The following is a 10,817-nucleotide window of genomic DNA, read 5'->3' on the forward strand; positions in this document are numbered from 1 at the left end:
CACTACAAGCCAGCATACTTTTGAAGACTACATATATCATGTACAAAGCAGTCATGAGTAGCACACCAGCATAACTCGAGGCTAAGCACCACATATATGGTTGCACACCCTTCTCATGCAGAAAATCAACCAACCAGGTTGAATCACAACTTGTGCACAGATGACCAGCAAACAATCCTTCCCTTGTCATGCACCCACACTCTGTAACTTGATCGAGGTGTCAGCTCTGAATGACTACACAATTCTACAATTTCGCAAATCTATCAAAAAATGGCTCTTTCAACGACACCTGAACAAGGACTAATCCCAATGGATGCATATACCGACGCACAGACCTCAGACTTAAGAGCTACTATTACAAAGTGGCAGCCCAAATGCCGGCTACCCACACTCTGTACAGCTCTGCCCTGCACTCAGGGTAGGTCAGTGCTTTAAAACAATAAAATAAAATAAAATAAATAGAACCTTTCGGTGAATCAGTAGCAAATTGAGCGTGGTGCATTTTGCTCCTTTCAAGAAAGGGATATATATTTGCGGATGCAAAAACTGCTTTCTCACTTGTCATCAATGACTTTGCCAAATGCAGATGCAGTATAATATGGAACTTATTGCAATTTGAGATAACATATTGATATTGTTAGCAGAAAAAAACATGTAATAAAGTGAGTTTTACACTTGAACAATAACAGCTGATTACATTTGTTGAATCTATTTGATAGAATGTAATGTAATAAATGAAGCAGTATTTTTTATTTAATCAATTCTGCTTAGTATATATTAAAAAAACTTACCATGTTTTGTTCGCAAGTGGTTTCTAAAGTTGAATGAGCGGGTTATTAGGATAAAGCAAATAGGACAGTGCCAATGGTTTCGATTTTTTGTCTGTAGTTGTAATTGTGGACAATTGCAAGGAATTATGTATCCATCTGTAGATTTTAAAATAATACATGTGCATTACGAAAACAACATAAACACAGCGAGACATAGTTGATTAAAATGAAAAATTGCTTTTCAATGATGTGATTTGGAAAAAAAAGGAATAGGTATAATGGTTTCAGTACTTGTTGATACTCATTGGTGCCACAGTCCTTCTGTAACTCTCGAAAAAATGGAAGGGGGATTTAGTCTTTTAATACACAATACTGGATGTGGTTGTGTATGATCAATAGCGCAGCTGTTAAAGCGGTAGCACCATGACACGAGACAGGATACACCTACACAAGCAGTGGACAAATATGAAGCGTAAAAGGGGCTAGCAGATTTAAAAGGACCAAGAGGCACTGAACTCTGACAAATGGGAAACAGCCACCATCTGGACAGCAGAGGAGGAAAAGGTGCAGCAATTATTGAAATGGAGCGGTTGACTGGCTTACAGAGGGGTTGTGATACTTGTGCGACAAATGCATTTGACAAGCCCATGACAAAAAAGAAAGCATGTATGGCATGCAGCCAAAAGTGTCTACTCAATGCAGGCACAACATGTGAGTACATACAGAAAGGAGTCATTCATCAATGACTATGGAAACAGGATCAATCAGGTAGGCATACAACAGATGTGTACCATTGTAACTGTACACAGCATGTACAACATGTAAATACACACACACACACGACAAAAGCAAAGAGAGCACCTGCTGTGATGAATGTGGACTATTCGTCCATTTTCTGCAGAGGGGAGCCACCACCTTTAAAGCTAGTGATGTAAGCAGACTAAGCAAGACCCACTTTAGGAGGCAGGGAAATTGCGACCACACTGAGAGTGACTCCCCTTTTGGGGACAAGCACACACATTCATGTAAGCAATTCCCTGCACAGAGTACAATGTGTGCCTACATGTGAATCGAGAAGACTGTTGTTACTTCTGTTTTGGACTCTACAAATAGTTACCTTTCTTCAATCGCTTTGGCTTCAGGTAATGCTGCACTAAACAGTTAAAGAGCAGCAACAATCCCCTTTTGATTGTCATGACATACTGTGAGAAACCCTGGGTATTCTCCCAGTTAGACCCCGGGAATCCCTTATTCAGGTGGCCAGGACACGGCCATCGCTGCTGGATAAGTTCCTGGGGGTCGACCAGTGGGGGAGGGTCATCTGGGTAGGGGATCCCAGGGTTATACTCTGGGAAATGCCCCAGGTGAGATGCGGTATTATACCGGGGAAAGGGACGAGGACCACAAGGTCCCCGAGGCTTTTATGGGCTGTAGTAAATTGACCTACCTTCCACCCGATAAAATTCCCTTTCGAGAATCCATCATCCCCTCCACCTCTGTTGAATATATTACAAACCCTGTTGTATTCAGAAACAATATTTCTAGGAATCCTTGCTTTCCTGTTCCCTATTCAAATGCTCCCCATCATTTTCCTTCACATTCCTCTAATTATTATTTCCCGAAACCCCAGTATACTGCATTGACAAAACACTACGATTCCCACAATCCTCTTTGTTCATTTCCCCAGCCCAGCCAATCCCGTCCTTCTGATTATTGTTTCCGGAAAATCCCAATCTCCTGGAACAGAGTACTATCATTCCCACAATTTCCTATGTGCTGTTCTATATCCGGGTCATTTTTGTCCAATTTGCAAACCTTCCCTATCATACCCCGTAGGACACGCAGGTACTATACCACCCTCCTTTTCCACTCTGAACCTTTCATCCCAGTGTGACATACAACAGACTTGTAATGTTAAACCTGTGTACCTGGCAGGTCCCAACCAGAGGGTCAGGCAAAGTCAGGAGATTAACTTGAACCACACACACCTGATGGCCCTTCCTTTTACCAACAGGGATGAAAGGTGGAGCAGAAGAGTGCAGTACAAGCAAGGCGAGAAAGACAAGCCTAGCAGACATCACGACGAGACGGCTAACACGCGGATGTTCAAACCAAGGAGAAAGGTGGCAGAAAGCGAGAGGGTGGCGAGGCAGAAGGTAAACTTGCACTTTTCGTTCCAGACCCACAGAACCTTCACTGACTTGTCCTGAAAAAAATGTGAACGGTACACAGGGCAAACTTATGGCGATAACCAGGAGCAAGGGAAGCTCCCGCGCCTGTGGTACCGTCCTTGACTCAATGAAAGCCGAAACCAAGCGGTGCAACACAGCTGGTGAGTCGAGGGGAGAATCGATAAGCACCTGGCTGTGTTGAGTGAAAAGCGACAAGTGGCAAGTTTAAGCATATTAAATTGAATTGTGATTGAACTGTAAAAGGTGGTTAAGGGGAGACCAGCTGAAGAGGGAAACCAGCACCATGTGGGTGCTAACTCGAGAAGTGCTGTTTACTCCCCCCTAGAATAGAGCTACAGAAACCAGAAGGCCATAGGAAGGCCACAAAAAGAAAGTGGTCATACGTGAGGGTTGAGCAAAAGCCCCGTATAATCGAAAGACTTTGATTCGTAAGTTGGCTAAAAGTAAGGGAAGTGAGTCCCGAATTGTGAATGAAGGAAAGGAACGTGAATCCTGCAAACATTTCAAACCAGTAGAAAGTTTTGAAAAGGCAATAATGAACACGGAGGGGGGATGCCGGAGGAGGGGGACAAAGTCTAAAAGTCCCGAGAAACAGAGTGTTAAAGTGAACCCAAAAAAAAGGAGGTCCACTGAACTGTTTGACAAAGATTAAGAAACTAAGAAGAGTCCGAGCCTGGACGAGAGAGATCCGGGGTGAAGCTAAAGTCAGCAATGGAAGTTGAGAGATGCCCGAGCCCGAACGAGGGAGATCCAAGGAGTGAAGCTATCATCCAAAGTTTAATGAGAAAAGAATAAGAGATACAAAGAAATACAATTGTGAATGGGTCAGCCCAGAAGAGGCAGACAAAGGGGTGAAGTTGCCACCCTATCTGAATCTCGGATTACAATTGAGAAGGGCCAGCCCACAAGAGGGGGACCCAGGGGTGAGCCCATCACCCAGTGTATATTGAGAACACACTTTTATTTGTTAAACAAACTTTTATTTGTTAAAGGAAGTTTTGTTTTTGTTGTTTGAATACATCAAACCCTGAAGGCATTAGACATTCAGAGGAAACGATGCTTGGAAATTGACAGTCCTGAGAACAGCCATTGGAACTTTCATCTCATGACAGAGAATCCCGAGAATGTACTGTACTGCAAGCTGCCATCTTATTCCCTGTCTAAAACATGGGAAAAGGAGACCCAAGCCACCGCATACTGATGTATCATTTTGAGAACACTTGTTTCTTTTGATGAAAACTATCTCACACACCCTTTTGGTATTAGTTGTGAGGTTTGGCAATAGGTTTCTTAGTATAGGCCACTTTGATTTGACACAACACCACTAGGACTGCCTTATTTGTCATTTGATGGTCGACACTTGTCCCCATCTTAGATTTATGTTTAGATTAGGTGTTTTTCCAACCATCACACAACTTTCATTGTTCAATAAACACCCTTGAATTGTGATCACTTGTGTTCTGTCTTAATTGTTGTCACCATGAGTTCTTCACAGTACATAACTCAAAAGAGAGAGAGAGAGAGAGAGAGAGAATCCTATGCAGAGGTAATCCTACGATGAGAGGATGTCATGGAGGGGCAGAGCCAAACTAGACGCGGACCCGGCGTTAGCGCGGGACGTGAGATGATCACTAGCAAGATACTAGAAGACTGGCGTCCTGAATGGAAATTAGGCCAAAGTAGAGAGAGTGAGACGGAGATGCTAAAGCAAAGGCCCGCTCGGTGCAGCATCCACACAGAAGTCGTGGTGGCCCTGGGGCCCGTTACAAAAACGGAGTCCAGACCGCAGCAGTGATTGGTTCCCCTATCGGCGCATGAAAGGCGCATCAGCTGACGAGCAGGGTTGAAAAAGTAGAGAAGATTCTCCCGAAGAGGTAATGCCGCTGAGAGGGCCAAACAGATGTATGCACATCTGTGAGAGCCTAAAAGGTTATGGAAGACATGAACAAATTGAACAGACAGACATCCACCAGAGACAATGATAAAGCAGGTGTTTTGGAGAAAACCCGGAAAGCGAGACATTGTTTAGTACTATCAGGCATAGAGGTATGATTGTCCTAAAACACTCTCTTTGGGAGATGGGTGGCCCATTATGCATGTATGGTATGACTATTTTGGACAGTTGTATGACAAAGGTGCTGAGAAAGTTGCTGTCATACCAATATTGGGAGAATCTATTAAGGGTGCAGGATAGTGGTGGGATAGGGCATTAGATACACTACACACCTCTTACATACTAAGCATCCATAGCAGGAGTGGTCACTTGGCACCTGTGGCTACCTCACAATACCCTCCTAGACTTACCATTGGACTTCATGACATAGAGAAGAGCATATTGTGATATAAAAATACACAAACAGCAATAATGAAGAAAACACCTTGATGTGTTATGCTATTTATAGAGTTTTGTTACTAATGGGATAACAATGGTAAGGGCTGCCTCAGGAATGGCGTGATGCGATCAAGTGTGGAATCTACAGACCTTAGTCTCCAGGGGGGTGGAAAATGAGACAGATCAGAGGAGGGATAAAGATGGATCTGTTTTATTTTAAAAAATATTACAGAGAGTGAATAATGTGTGATGTCAAAACAGACCCACAATAAATGTTATGAAAATGTAATCTGTTGCAATACTATACCTTCTGAACCATTGGTAAAGAGCACTGCTAATTTCCAATGTTGAGTAATTAGATGTTGCTCAGTACATTGTACTTTCTTCTTGCAAAAGGTGCAGATGTCGCTTTTGCTGCAGATGAAGATGAAATCATGTTGGTCTGAAAATCCAAACTTCATGTTTCTTTTTTTATCTGTTGATCTGTGAATGACATGCAATATTTAAAATATAATTAAATAACAAAAAGAAAACACCATGAATACAAATCAAAATAAAATTAAACCTATAATTCATGTGCATTGCCAATGCAGCATTTCCTTTTAACTTTGCAAAAGCACCTCTTTAAGGCCTAAAAGGAACACACTAGAACCCTTGCCTTATTAACTACAATCCGCCTTCTGAAGACTGATGGAGGCATTGATGATGTTTTAGGCCTTTGGCATGCAAAGAAAGACAAAAGTAGTAAATATAGCATGAGATTTTTAGTGGCATCTATCCTTCTATGAGAGCCATTCTTTAATAATTTGTTTTGGACAAATAATTAAGCGTGGTGTTAAATTCAAAGCTTAGCCTTGAAAAACGATGTGACTCTTCCTCTATAATCTTAACAACACATTTGGAATGAGTTATTTAAAGCTATCCATTCTTTCAGATGCACTACAGAAATAATCTAGTCACATATGTTCTGTATAACAAATAGATGATTTAGGAAAAACGGAGCAAGGCATGTGTAACATCCACAACACCTGCTTGGAGGGGATTAGCATTTTCTAAGAAAGAGGGAGAGTACCTTTTTCCTTTTGGTGGTGTTCCTTTGTCACGTGCTAGCAACACTACTTTGTATCTGCACAGATCCCGGAAAAAGGTTTGAATCTTAAATACCAAATGGATTGTGCCATAAAACCTGTTTTTGTAATTAAATAATTGTAGTACTATGTGCCCAAAAAAAGGGTACCGTATTGGTACTTGCCTACGTTCCTAGCCATTTAGCATTGTGGACAAATGCTAGTTAAAATTATGAGTAAATATTACTAAGAATACTTCAGCCAGTGCACAATATATGTGTAGCCCTAGAAAACACTTTGTTAAAATGTGATCATGTTTCAAATCATACAGAATGCAACGTGGGACATCTAGTACAGCGGTGTATTATATTTACAAACTAAAAGACTGTTTTCTTTTCATTGCTTTTCAAGCACATTATGGGATTTAATGTATAAATAGAGCAAATGAGTGATTGCTAAAAGTTTTTGAATTAATCGTAACCTCTGGCATTGCTCGAGGAAACACTCTAGGCAATCATTCTTCGGTTTGCCAAGCCCTTACAGAAGGGGAGAAAAACATGTACAAATAAAATATTTTTCCACAAAAAAGGGGAAGTCTATCCAGGACACATTTTTAAAATCCATTGATAACAAGCAACCACAGATATATTTCAGACTCGTTCTGCGTCATCAGCAAGGTATTACATGGGTCTCTAGGCACAACATGTTCTGGACCCACATCTGGGCTGAAACATGTGTGGGATTGATTACATTTCTGTGCAGAGGGGTGGTCTGCAATTCAGGCTGCACCGCTTACATTAATGGTAGGACCAAAGCAAATGTAAATATAGCTGGTTCCTTTTTGCAACAGTGAACACATGCCTAATATATGGTGTGGAAAGTTGCACAGAGCAATGTCAGTGGTTAACATCATTTCATAATGCCCCACCCCTCACATGTTTTGGTTAAAGTATGTATGAATATATCAACATTTGGGGAAACAATTGCAATCAATCATTGCTTCACTGCACACTTAATTTTAGGGAACACGTATAAAGAAATATTCATTAAATAATAACATAAAGGTAACAGAGTAATTAGGCACTGGGTGGGAATTAATATATTTAGAAAGACTTCAAAAAACACTCACTCAATGGATTACTGTAGGTACTTGGAAATAATTACTTGGTGTAGTCACCTGAAAAGTGCTAATAAAATCATTATACTGATTGATGATGTCTGTTCCTCTGTGCGATAGAAATCCTAACTGACCAAAAGTGCAAAAATATTTAAGAACTGTTAGGTAGTAGAAGTAGAAGCGGGACAAAAAGGTGGCATGTTTGTTGGCCTAAACTCATATTTACCAAAAGAATTACAAAAAACCCTATCTGTCCCTAAAACTAAGAGGGGTTTGTTTCCCTGTATCAAATAACAATAAGGATGATGTTAGAATGTCAATCAAAAGCAAATAGTTAAATATCCTGTGCCCAAAACCTATTTCCGACCTTTACACTCCAAAGAAAACTGTAACATAAGTGATACACTGTTTTCAGAAGGATGGATCCACCCTCCACAAATTTCATACCCTGCTCCTTTATTTGCTCTGCACCCACCCACCCCTACTGGGGCACAACCAGGGTATTCCCTTCCCTGCCCTCCACACCCACCCCACAAGCCCTATTTGGCCCACATCTCCGGGGCAAACACCACTTGTCCCCTGCTTACTTTCATGCATACTCATTAACACAAAATCTGCTGGCAAAAAGAAACACATCATATACAACTTAATTCCCTCGGAAAGTCCAGACTTCACTTTCATCACAGAAACCTGGTTCTCTGATGTCTTCTCATCCATCGCACACAAGGCATTCCCCCAGGCTACACACAGCAGCCATAACAGAACTAGCAGAGCAGGCTGGATTGCATCCTCCACAAACCAAACCTCTTCATTTCACACTCCACAAAAAAAGCCTGGAACACAGACTGCAAATCCTTCCTTGTGACATTTCCCATCAACCCATATCTTACACACAGTTTTTACTCATCTACAGACATCCAGCAAACACCTCCTACTCAAGGCAGGAAAAACAGATATCATAATTTGCGGGAAGATAGCTCTCTTCCCCCAAACCACCCCTTGGTCATCCCCCAAAACACTGCAGCTACGCTCCTACTGGACCTTGGCCAAAGAGAGCACCTGACGCCCACCGACCGTGCCCTCCCTGGCTTTCTATAGGGTGACAAGCCACTTTAAAACAATGAGCATCACCCACCATGCCCTCCACAAAACAGGCCCAGAATACCTCCAAAAGAACCTCATCAATTACCAACCCAAAAAAAACTTGCAATCAGGCAACAAGTCCATGATTCACATTGGGTTAGTGTTAGGAGAGGATACAACCTATGTGGATCTCTCCATGTAAACATGGCGTATATAGTTCTTTTACATTGATTTCTATTGTAAGCCTCATCTTAGGGGCCTGTTTGTTCTCAGAATACTTGGTGCCTAACTACGGTCTCCATGTATACTTGTTGTGATTCGGAATGTGGAATGGTGTGGGGCTGGAGGTTGAAGCTCTGCAGGGAGTTTGTGTCTGGCTTCCAGGCTGGGGTTTGTCTTACCCTGTCTCTTGAACTAAACCTCCTCGAAGTTTCTTCTTGGTGTGGCGTACTTTATTGGTGGGGCCCTCCACAACAGTTATTCAACCACCTCTGAGGTAAGCCAGGGCAGCAATGAACCTGCAAATAAATTGTAACAGGCGACAGAGAAAATAAAGTCCAGCAGAAAACAGGACAGAATGCACGCAACATTTGCGAAACCAGGAAAACAGCGAAACACAGGGTAGGTATCACATTCCATGCTCATGGAAAATAACCGATGGCAACGCCACCAACTCACACACATCTGCCAACACACAACACTCTTAAGATACAACACACAGCATATCTGCCATAAAAATACAGCTTTCACTTACGACAAAAATTCAGTCTAGATGGACACATAATGAATCTGCCGCGCCTGCATACTATACCGATGATCGTACTGCACCCATCCACATGCCACCTTGATATTGGTAGGTAGTAGGGACTTGACTACCCCTATCCTACTTTGTATTGACCATAATACACAAAACCATTCTAAAATCATCAGAACAAATGTCTCATACCTTGGACTCTGCTCCATCAGGGGCGTTCACCATTTGCGAAAAGGCAGGGCTATACAAATGACAAATTACATCACATTATATGACCTTTCGAGAGGCTCTGAAAACTTTCGTGGGGCAAGCTTGAATGTGTTATATCTAAGGGCTGTTTAAACTAAATCTGAATATTTAGCAACATTTGTAAATGATGTTTTCATGATCATGCATATACTCAGAAATAAAAGTTATAAATATTATCAGTAGGATATGGTTGTTTTGTATTTATCATAGTTTGTACAGTCAAGTGTGAAATGCATGAATTAATGTACAACAACACACACTTTAATATTGCTACCATACTGGTTTTGAAAAAATGTACACAATACAATTGACATTTAAAGCATTAAACAATAACAGATTTAGGATTGAACTGTTTTTTAAGTTTAGTACTATTCAAGTAAAGCACAAGATGCAAATACTTACATTAAATTGTTTCGATCCTGCAAACTTTCAGAATAGCATGTGCAGTTTGTTTAAAGATATAACTCAAAATAGAAAAGGGACCATCACTGAACCATGTGACCGTTCACGTTAGAGGAAGAATTTGAAGGACTCATAATTGCATGTGCAGTTTACGAATCCAACTCAAACTAGAAAAAGGACCATCACTAAAACACATGAAAGTTCACACTAGTGTCTGAATATCTGATTTCCATGGGATGTGTTGGTCTGGTGGTTAAGGAGCTAGTCCCGACATTGGGAAGGCTTGTGATCGAATCCTCTTAAGAGCTTTCCATTTTTATTTTTAAAATAGGATTATAATTAATTGGAGCTTCCCATTTTTATTTTGAAAACAGAGGGTTACATTTTAAAAACGAAGCGACATCGGGACATCTATTTGTTTTGCTGTGGAAGCGACACGCGGGACATATATTTGTTTTGCCCGGCATGTGACACCTGTTACTTACTTTAAGTTAGAGGAAAGATACTCCTGCCACGAGCGCGATAGTCTAGTGGAGAAAGAGCTAGTTTCAACACCCGGAGGTCTTCTGATCGAATTCAACAAGGAGCTTCTCATTTTTTTTTTTTTAAATTGGAGGTTCACGTTTTTATTTTTAAAAAAGAGGATTATAATTTGAAAAACAAACAAATATGAGGTACATCTGATATTTGTGGGGCCTGGCATGTGGCACCTGCCAGTAGCACGTGTCACTTGCCAGTGGCACGTGTTACTTGTAGTAGTGACATGCAGTGGCACGTGTCACTGGCACATGACACATGCCATATTCGGCTCCAACCCCTACTGCCCTGGGCCTCACCTATCCTCTCCCACT

At 41.4% G+C, this 10,817-nt stretch overlaps 1 long non-coding RNA gene across 1 annotated transcript; it reads right to left on the reverse strand.

The window, feature by feature from the left end:
• Nucleotides 1–797: 797 nt before the first annotated feature.
• LOC138511210 (uncharacterized) lies at nt 798–9,615 on the reverse strand. Its single transcript, XR_011280588.1, has 4 exons — nt 9,508–9,615; nt 8,963–9,079; nt 5,602–5,777; nt 798–926 (listed from the first exon to the last, which is right to left on the reverse strand). It is a non-coding gene; the product is annotated as an uncharacterized lncRNA (long non-coding RNA).
• Nucleotides 9,616–10,817: the final 1,202 nt, after the last annotated feature.

The sequence above is a fragment of the Ambystoma mexicanum genome, chromosome 6p (assembly GCF_040938575.1).
Source record: "Ambystoma mexicanum isolate Mex_15411 chromosome 6p, UKY_AmexF1_1, whole genome shotgun sequence".
Lineage (NCBI taxonomy): Eukaryota > Metazoa > Chordata > Amphibia > Caudata > Ambystomatidae > Ambystoma > Ambystoma mexicanum.